This window comes from Pistacia vera, unplaced genomic scaffold (assembly GCF_008641045.1).
Source record: "Pistacia vera cultivar Batoury unplaced genomic scaffold, PisVer_v2 Contig372, whole genome shotgun sequence".
NCBI classification, from domain to species: Eukaryota; Viridiplantae; Streptophyta; class Magnoliopsida; order Sapindales; family Anacardiaceae; genus Pistacia; species Pistacia vera.
In genome coordinates this window covers 258,013-269,101 of record NW_022196193.1, presented here as the reverse complement: position 1 = coordinate 269,101, position 11,089 = coordinate 258,013, and the positions used below count along the sequence as shown (strand labels likewise).

At 38.9% G+C, this 11,089-nt stretch overlaps 1 non-coding gene across 1 annotated transcript; it reads right to left on the bottom strand.

The window, feature by feature from the left end:
- Positions 1-716: 716 nt before the first annotated feature.
- On the bottom strand, positions 717-823 carry LOC116140452. The gene has a single exon (XR_004129629.1). It is a non-coding gene; the product is annotated as a small nucleolar RNA R71 (small nucleolar RNA).
- Between the last annotated feature and the right edge of the window lie 10,266 nt (positions 824-11,089).

Below are 11,089 nucleotides of genomic sequence, written 5' to 3'. Positions count from 1 at the left end.
TGTGGGAACGATACTCCTCATCACTTTATTACTTTGTGCGACTAGTGCACTTGTTATTATGCATGTTGTAGTAAATACCATCAAGTTTTGGCACCGTTGCCGGGGACTAGAGTTTGTGTTAACATTAAATTTTCTTGTGTAAGCTATTTGGAGTGTTTATTTTACTTAATTGTTGTTTGTTTAATTTTGTTAGTCTTTTATGTGGTGTGATCTCATCTTCTATTTGTCTGTGTAGTTTATGCAGAGCAAGACTTCAGCCAGTGGTTCTTGTTGATCTTGAGATTGAAAAAACCACCAGAAAACTAAACAGATAGAGAAGAGAACGAGAAGCCAGAGTTGAACCAGAAGTCATGTTGTAGAGATGGCAGAGAATAAACACTGAGGGAATTCTCAGTTCCCAGAGTTGAAGGCAGTGGGTCAAGTATTACTAGACCAGCGGTACAGCCAACAAATTCGAGTAAAGCGGCAATCATCCAGATGATCCAACAGTCGGTTCAGTTCAGGGGTGATTTGAAGAAGATCCAATCTACACATTGCAAATTTTTGGAGATTTGTGATACTTTCAAGTCACGGAGTGTCAGATGATGCAATCAGATTGAGACTATTCCCATTTCATTGAAGGGTAAAGCTAGGATGGTTACTAGTACTACCATCAGGACAATCACCACATGGAATGATTTAGCACAGAAGTTCTTGACCAAATTCTTTCCTCCACAAAGTTGAGAAATGATATCATGTCATTTATTCAGGAAGAGTCGGAATCATTGTATGAGGCTTGGGAGAGATACAAAGAATTATTGAGAAGGTGTCCACATCATGGGTTGCCAGTTTGGATGCAAGTCCAAACATTTTATAATGATTAACGTGATGTGTAAACTATGATAGATGCAGCATCGAGAGGCACTGCAAAATAAGACACCGAAAGAAGCTCACAGTTGCTTGAAGTTCTGGCAATCACAATTATCAAGACCTAATGAGAGGGTGCAACCAAAGAAATCCATGGGTCTTCATGAAGTTTGCATATACAACCATCTCAGCCTAATTGACAGCACTTTAGAAACAGTTGGGAAGTATGCAGTAAATTCCTTCAGGCATCTCATAACTATTGTGATTTTGTGCGGTACTCACGTGAGTCAGTGAATGTCAAGTAGGGAACACGTTTGCCTCAGCATCCTCATCATCAGAGCAAGTTAACTACTTGGTTGGAAATCAAAGGCAACCGACAATCCGTACTCTAACACATATAATCCTGGTTAGAGGAATCCCCCAAACCTGTCTTGGGGCAATCAAAACCAACAGAATCACAAAACAATCATTGAATCAAAGGGCATTGCCAACAACCAAACAGGGTGAACAACCAACAAAAAGCAAAGGGTGACAAAATTGGAAGACATGTTTCAAAAGTTTATGCAAGAGACCACGAGTTTTATAATAGACGAGAACGAATTTCAAAATCAGGGGGCATCCATTCGAACTTAGAGGTACAAGTGGGTCAGTTGGCTGAAAAGCTGAATGGAGAGACCATAGGCCAGTGTCAACGGAGTGGGAAATTTTCAGAGCAGGATGAGATCCACTGAACAATTCTTAGTTGTTGAGCTTTTCGACATATAGAATGATTTCATGGTCCTTTCCCAAATTCTTATGGGAATACGTACATTTTGGTAGCGGTGGACTACGTATCAAAATGAGTGGAACAGTTGCATTGCCATCCAATGATGCCGGTAGTGGTTAATTTTGTGAGAAAGAACATTTTCTCGAGGTTTGGGTACCACGAGCAATAATCAACATGAAGGATCACATTTTTGCAACAAGCATGTACAACTGTTGTAACAAGCAAACTAGTAAAAGGCTTGCATAATATAGTAGAAAATGGGCCCAAAACTTTTCTTTTATTATATGTAATAATCTTTTATACACAAAGAGCATCATTTAACAAAAAAGCCATTTGAAAAGACAAAACAGGGAAACAGTGTAGCTATGCTCTCGCTCCTCGCTCTGATCATCACCTAGATCCTACATCCACAAAGGAAAACAACGGGGTGAGCACGAAATAATGCTCAGTAAGTAAATCCTCTACTCGACTATCCCCGTAACTCACTCTAATTCTTTCCTACACTCATCTTGTTTTTTCTTCTTTCACCCAACGCTTTTTCTTAGCTTCTGCTATATGTCACGGCCTATCTTACCAGGAGGCACGACTGTCTAGAGTTCACACACGCACCATCCCACTCTTCGTGACTTTCGGAGATCACAAAGCACCAACCCATTTTTCACACCTATCGAGTGGAGATCACAAAGCACCATCCCCTTTTCACAACTATCGAGTGGAGATCACAAATCACCACCCCGCTTTTCACAACTATCGGGTGGAGTCACAAAGCACCTACCCGTTTTCCATGACTTTCGGTGACGATCACAAAGCATCAACCCGTTTCTAATAACTATCGGGTGACGATCACAAAGCATCAACCCGTTTCTAATGCTCTTCTCATTCACTACTCTACTCGCACTTCTCTTCTCTCTACCCTTAGAGTGTTGCATTCACAAAGTTCTCTACTCATAGAGCAGTGCATCTTAGGTCTTCTCAATGCACAGTTAATGCATAAGGATGGTTCATCTCCACTAATGCACTTATGAAATGCCAACATGCAATGTTGCAAGATTAAGGTTCACACTCATACTCAAACCTCTATTAGGCATTTCATCAAACAACTCAAGTGCATAACAAGACTCACTATAACAATATTCTATGTCTTTCTCTCTAACCATCCAAAATGGGAGAAAACTCCCTCACATAGCCATAAATCATGCCATAGAATACACTTCCAAAAAGGATTTCTCAATATCCTTCAATTCATCTCAAACTACATTCCCAACCCATATCTCACCTCATAATTGAAGTGTATGCACAACCACAAAGCAATATTACTCCATTTAAATCTTAATAACATAGCATCACATGTATATACATACATACATAATTGCTATTACTCTCTATTCAAGAAAGTTCTCAAATCTCTACTTGCTTGGGATTACTTACCTTGTGATGGAGAGATCTCACTAGCACTTCCTTCCTCTTGGTTTGCTTGACTTTTCTTACCCTTAGGATGCCTTAGATGGATTTTCTACCCAATCACTCCAAAAGCCCTCTAAAAATCCTTGTACAAGTGGAGAGAAATTGAGAGGATAAGAGGAAGGCGGTGGAGAAGAAGAATGAAGGGTTTGCAATCTTAATTCCTTTAATACATTATGCACAAGCATTCCCATTTTGCCCTTATTCTTCTCTGGGAATTCCATCTATATCCTTTTATTCATTACAAACACCCTCCAATTAACATATTCTCCATGAAAATTCCTTACATTTTACTCCCCACTTTTCCTACTAATTAGGTTAGAATGGTCAATTGCCCTTAGGGAAGAAAATATCTAAAACTTAACAAACATTTTGGTCAGCACGTCGCCGCGGCGAAGAAGCTTCTGTCGCCTGGCGAAACTGTCTAGCAGCTTCCCCGTGGGCTTCAACACCTCTTCGCCGGGGCGAAGATCTTCCCCGCCGGCGAAGCCTGGAACACTAAACTTCTTCTATTTTCAACCAATTTCAAGGCAAGTATTCAACATCAACTCAATCAAAGGCCAACCAAACAATATACTAATAAACCAACTCAACCTCAAGTGGGGGTTTACAAGCAATTGGATGCACTGTTGGGGAATACGGGGTAATCATAGAGTCCAACACCCTAACACCCACAGACCAGTGGACAAGTGGAACTGTCGAACAAGAATTAAAAGGAATCTTGGAAAAGAAGTCAATGCATCGAGGAGGATTGGTCACGAAGTTGGATGATGCATTGTGGGCTTCGCACTGCATTTAGACTCCAATTGGTATGTCTCCTTCGGATGGTTTATGGGAAGGCATGTCACTTGCCAGTAGAGCTCAAGCATAAGGCATCTGGGCAGTCAAACAGTTAACATGGACTTAAGCTGCTGGGGAGGAACGGATGCTGATTTTGAACGAACTTGATGAGCTCCGTCATGAAGCTTTAGGATGCTAGGATGTACAAGGAAAACCAAGAAGTGGCATGATAGCATATTAGGAAGAGAACTTTGAAGTGGGGTAAAAGTGTTATGTTTAATTCTAGACTTAGGCATTTCCCTGAAAAACTTAAGTCTAGATGGTCCGTACCCTTCATAATTACAAAGGTTACCCATACGGATCAGTGGAGGTGTCCCATGAAGAGAAGGGCACATTTAGGTCAAGATAAGATTGAAGCCATACATTGATGGCGTGATGATTGCAAGTCAATCGCCATCCCCTTGACATCCCACATGAGAACTTAAGAGAGTGAGCTTTCCGACTATAAAAAAGCGCTCATTGGGAGCAACCCAAGTGTTTTCAATTGATTATATTGTTATTCTTTGCATTTGTTTTGTTATCTTTTGATTTTGAGAGAAGTATAATTTGTGCACTTTTTTGTTTCAGGTGAAGTTTCGAACTAAGGCGAAAAAAAAAAAAAATGTTCCAGACTTCGCCAGGGTGAAGGAGTTTCTTCACCGCGGTGAGGAACATTTAACAAAAATTGGAAGTGGAAAAGTCCCAGACTTCGCCGCGACGACGATGTTTCTTCGCCGAGGCGAAGTATCTCCTGTATTTTTCCGCCGCGGTGAAGAATTTGTTTTCGCCTGGCGAAGCAAGTGGGTGAATTTTTGCTAAGGAAACTTCGCCGCGGCGAAGATTGTTCTTCACCGTGGCGTGGTAGGTCCTGTATTTTTTTGCCATGGCGAAAGAACATCTCTCGTCGCGCAGCATCGACTGGGTTTTAAAAAAACCCTAGATTCGACTTGATGAACTTCCCGCGGGCGAAGTCTGCTTTATATATACCCACTTTATTTTCTTCATTTTTCACGCAACCCTTCAAACACATTCGAGAGAAATTTTTTCCACCTTCAATCTTCATCCTTTCCAGTGAATTTCCATCACTTTCTCTAACTCCTAAACCATCCCAAACACAAAAACAACTCGATCTAACCAAGATCTTTGCAAAAATTTTAAGAAATTTGTGGGTTCAAGAAATTGGCGTTTTGCAATCTAGGTGATTTTGGCTAAATTGGTGGGAATACTCCATTGTTTTGGTAAGATTTCAAGTTCCTAAGCTTTTAATAGAAATTTTTCAGTTTAGATTTGTGGATCTGAAAATATTGATTGTGGTTGAGTTGTGAATTTTTGTGATTTTGTGCGTTAATTTTGTGTTGGAGGAAGTTGTTGTGATTTTGTATGTGATATTGAGGAGTATGGATTTTAATTTTTGCAGTGTTTGGTTGATTGTGGAAAATTTGTAGTTTGGGCTCATTTTACAATTTTTGGAAGTTGTGGTGCTTGTGCAGGATTGAGTGTGGTTTTCATAGGGTGCTTAGAATTGAATTTGTGAGTTGATTGTTGTGGGGCAAATGCCGATCAAAGTACCATCCAAAGGTAAAGGAAAGGGGAAGAAAATGGACAATCGTTTATAATGACAACCTCGGAAACGGTATGAAGGAGTAGCCCAAAGAAAGGATAAAGGATTCATTGCCGAGCGGGGATTGCTCACTGTCCGTGCTAAATGAGGTCAAGGGAGACTTGGGGTTGTTTATGAGTCAACCCGAGCAAGCGATCTAGAGCCGATTGTTAGAGAGTTTTATGCCAACCTCCCTGAGTGTAATGAGGGGTTTGTCTATGTGAGGGGGATTGATGTACCCTTTGATGTAAGAGGATAAATAAGTTCTTTGAATTACCTCAAATCTCCCGTGATGAGCATATGGAGTGGAAATCGACACAATTTGATGATGATGTGATACTTCCGGTCTTAACAAAACCGGGTACCACTTGGAGGTTTCAAAGAAAGAAAGAAAACTATCAAGGGAACCAATCTAACTCTGATGGCTCAGTTGTGCAATATTTTGTGAGTGCAAGGATGATGCCAAAGCGCATTTTAGCACGTAACTTATGAAAAGGCATTGCTTCTTTATTCCATTACCACAAGGAAGAAAATTGATATGGGGAACATTATTCGAAGAGTATCAAGAATGCAGCTAACCAGGGCAAGGCAGTTCCCATTCCCACAGCTCATTACAGCATTGTGCCTTAAAGCAAAAGTCGAGAAGACTGATGATGAACCACTGATCCATGCTGCATGCCGTCCTCGACACCGTATATTATGATAAGCATCTGCACGCAACTTGGTGAGTAGCCCAGAGCCGGGATAAAACGACAGCAAACCACCCAAGGCACTGCCACATCATCCAGTTCCACAGCCACTATGAGGAAATGATGCAGTAGATGATGGGTCAGATGAGACGTATGGCAAAATGTCAGGATTGGCTGGCAGAGCAGATTCAGACGAGTATAACATGCAGAAGAGTAGTTCGACAAGCTCAATTTGATTGTAGAATTCCATGGGTTGACTGGGATTTAAGAGTGGTGGGCTCTGAATCAGAAGAGGATGATGCCGAGAGAGACGAGGAGCCGAAGAATGATCACCTGTTTTTATTATTTTCTTTATTTTGTTGTTTTTTGTTTTTCATTTCGAACATTGAACTCAGTTGATACTTTGTGTTTTGGATTGTTTTAGTTGTTTAATTTTTGTTTTAATTTCATAGTTGATGCAAAGCAGATTAGAGTTGTAATATTTTCATTAGTCAGTGAATTTTTCTAACATAGTGACACACCACAGTTTTCAATTGTTTTTACAGATTTGGTGATGAAAAAGTCAAGGACTGGGTGTGAACACTATGACAAAACTTCAACTTCACGATTAATCAGGGAACTATCTCGTACCTTTACAGATTTTGTTTTTCTATTCCTAATTTGTGCATAATGTGACATTGGGGACAATGCCATCTTTAGTTTGGGGTGTGAAAATTTGAGAAATTTTTTTATTTTGTTTAGTTAATTTTGTGTTTTGTTGTATGCCAATGAGATTAGGGTTGTTGGATTTTATTATTGAAAAATGTTAAGCATTGCTTCAAGTTTTTGTTTATTGACTGAATTTTGATTGAGGTTTGTTGAGTGGTTCAGCCACCATTTTCATTTATTTCGGCATGCTTAGATTCATTTTATGTGGTTAGGTAAAGTTTGATAATGTTGTGGACTCTAGAACCTAGTAGAAAAGTGTTTGAGGAAATTCTAGGAATAGACTTGTTGAGGAAATGATTTAGGCATTTTTCGGAACGTTTGACCTTTCCAGCCAACCCACAAATGAATTGTTCCCTAGTCACCCATTGAACCTTATGAGATATCATTACTTTTTATTTTCTTGCAAACCAAAAATTATCCGATCCAATTACCCTAAACACATAATCATACCCTTTAGGAGAATTTTGGACCTATGCAAACACAAGGAACTTAAAGAGTTGTGTGAATGAACTAAAAGAATAGTTTGGGGGTTGTGAAAGGGAAAGAAAAATAAGAGGTAATTAACCTCAATTGATTACTGTTATCTTCAAAAAAAAAAAAAAACAACAGAATTCAAAAATTGCATTGCATAGCAAAAATAAGAATTGTACATTGTTGAGGGTTGTAAATTGGTTGACACCTTGGTAATGGTTGAGAAAGAAAGTGAAAGTTGATGGAAGTTTTAGTGTTTGCTTTAAGGAAACCAAGTTCTCTTGTTGGCTATCTTTTCCTTTCCTTTGGAGCCCAATACCCAAACCTAACGTTACAAGCTTGCAAAGACCTTTTGATTCTTAGCGATGTCTAATCCTCATTAGTGGAGAGTAGTTCGATATTTAGGTTTATGGGTCTGCCGCCATTTGATAACTTTGCATTTCTGCATAAAATAATCCGGGAAGTCGGAAGGTGGATTGAAGTGGGAATCACCTACTCAAGGGACCAATAGAGAAAGATAGTCGATGCAACATATAACTTCTTGGAGTGCTGAACATTTTTCTAGTAATAATTTTGCAACAACCTTTGAGACTTATATAAATTCTAGGCGTTCGTGTGTTGAGTTGAGTCTTATGTTTTTCTTTTAAATTTTTGTATTTTGCTGTTTTGCATTTGTTTGGGCGTTTGTTATTTTCTTTCATTTTTGTTTGTACCTGATGCTCGGGGACGAGCATGTCTTTAGTTTGGGGGTATTTGATAATTCGAGAATTATCTGTTTTTATTAGGCTTTTTGGCTGGATTTTAGATACTTCTTAGTTCATTTTTGCCTGAATTGATTCTTAATTCTCTACATTTTGTGTTTCAGGCCGAAATGGACATTTTGAGTAATAATGAGCGATTGGAGTTTTGACCCAAAAGTGAGCGGATCTCGGAATTTAGAAGAGTTCTGAAGCAGATGACACACTATGAAGCTTGTTCCCATGGGAAAGCATTAGAGATGAAGATTCAAGCAAAGAAACAAGCTAAGGGCAATTCTATAAATTCAGAATTGTTCATGAAGTTCGCCGCGGCGAAGGAAGTTACAACGGATTCCAACTTACTCTCACCGTCACGCGCGAAAGTCTTTCGTCGCCACGGCTAAGTCGTCGAATTTCAGATTTCTTCAAAACGCACAGTTTCATTTTAGGAAAGTCTTAGTTTTTGGCGAGGTTAAAAGCAAAACTTTGCCATTTTAGAGAGGGGTCGTACATTTTCCTTAGCTCAGCAGCTTTTCTTCTTAGTTTAGATTTGACGAATTTGTGTTGAAAGTGAGAATTTGGATTGAATCTTGTGGATTGTTCAACTATGGAGATCTCGTCTTTTCTCTCATTTTAATATGTTGAACTTTGTGTTTATTGTTTTCGGCTTATTGTATTGATTTAGCTATGAACTAACCCATTTTGGGTTGGGTTTTGATGTAGTTTGGATTCTCATGGATGAGCAATTGATTTTTATATTTCGTATGTTTTGCATGGATTGTGTGGTTATTCTGAATTTATTGCTTTTAATTTGAACATGATGAGATTGAGAAATGAGTCGTAGGCTTCCTGGATAATTACCATTGTTATTAAATGCGAGAGATGTTAAGAATCAATGAAATCATCTAGATTCTATGTGCTTAATAAGCTTAGATCTATTAATCTTTAAATTGTTAGTGCGAAAGTTTAATAGGGAAAAGTATGAAAATATAGCCTGAGAAGGTATGTTTTACAATTTAGAATTCGATTTACAATCAATGCATGAAAATATGAAAATAGCATAATCTATAGGTTTAATCCATAGAGTCCGAATGAAATAAAAACCCTACCCGTTTGTTTAAATTGATATTACCTTGTTTTTTAATCTTGCATTCATAATTAGCTTTGAATATTTAGAAATTTGTGTTTTAGTTTTAAGTTTAATTTTCTCCCATTAATCCAAACAAATTCGATTGCTCCAACTTGAGAAACACTTAGGAAAGTTAATGCTTAACAAATCAATCCTTGTGGGAACGACTCGCTCTCACTTCATTACTTTGTGCGACTAGTGCACTTGCTATTTATGCATATTGTAGTAAATACGCATCAACTCTAAAGGGGAATCCCCTTTTTAGGTTGTAGTTCTTCTATCTTCTTTATAAAATTACCAGGTTTATCAAAAAAAAAAAAAAAAGTGCTAAGAATGCGATCTTTGGATTTTTGTTTTAAAACCCGGCCTAGTCATTTAACCGATTGGACCGAGAATTGGCCACTGAGTGGCTGGTTAAGGTGAAAACCGGTGGTGAGAGTTCACCTAGTTTGACCCGCTGTTGTTTGGTTACTATAAGAATCGCAGTCCAACAGTTTAACCCAAATCGGTTAACTTCGAAACAATTGATTGGGCCAAAAAACAATAAGGTGGTGGCTATTTCAAACTCCAAAAAATTGAAGCCGATAGCAAGAAATGGCCGAGAAAAGGTCACAATAAATCTGCAACAATCACACACTCCAATATACAATCAATTTCATCATATAACTCCAAAAAAAAAACTCCAGAAAACCTTCAAGGTGGTCAGCAGTGGTGATCGAGGAGCGGTCTCAACAAGGAGTGTTATGGTTTTTGTCGAGGAGTTGCCGGTGATGCTAGGGTGGCGATAGTAATTTTGGGTGACGAGATCTATCGGAATCCGCTGAATGGGCGATTGTGCGACACACAACATTGTTTTAAAACCCGGACCGGAGGGCAAACCGTTTTGCTGTCCGGGTCACGGGTCACCCGTCCAACCGGTTGGACCGCCGGTTGGACCGTGACGTCAGCAAAATTTTATTTTTAAAAAATTACATATTAACCCCTTATATTTCAATATTACAAAAATTCTCCTAAAGTTCAAATTGGTCCCTACAATTTTATTTATTCCAAAAATGTCCAAATAAATTATTAATTAACCCTAATTTTGATATATATCCAAAATACCCCTATAAAATTACAAAGTAACCCTCATAATTTTAAAATATTCAAAAACCCCCTGAGACCAAACTGACCGGAGAAGCTGCCGGTTCCCGGTCCAACCGTCGGTCCGACCCAATTTTTAACACGTGCACACAAGGGCACACGATGGCTGACTATTTGATGGAGATAATTGTCAGGTAGTGGTGGTGGGGGGGGTGGTGAAGGGCTTGGGAGGTATGAGGAGGCGGCGCCGGTAGACGGCAAGAGATGGCGACATGGTGGAGGAAGTGGTGATCTCCAATTCTTAAAGATTGAGAGATTTGGAGAGGTTAAGAGAGAGAGAGAGAGAGAGAGAGATTACCTTGAAAAGATAAAAATTAAAAAAGGATGTAAAAAATCGCAGGGTTGTGTTTGCTAGATTTTGAACCTACAAGGATTGATAAATTTTGCAAGGGTGTATTTGTTGGGTTTCAAACATATAAGAACTTATTCATAACTTTTTAGATATGTGTTTGCTCGACACCGGTTGGACTGGTCAACCCCGGATCCAGCCCCTTGACCGGGTTAAGGGACAATCCGGGTTTAAAAACATTGTTTTGGATAATAATTCTTAATTTTAACCACTCACGGTTTCCAGTGAAGCTATTAACGCCTAGTACATTTTGGTGTTTTAAATTTTCTTAACAATTTGGTTTTTCATAATAAGTGAACAAATATTTACTTTTTCGAGACTTCAACAGCAAATAATAACTCAATTAGATTAAGCGAAAACTCCTACTAAGC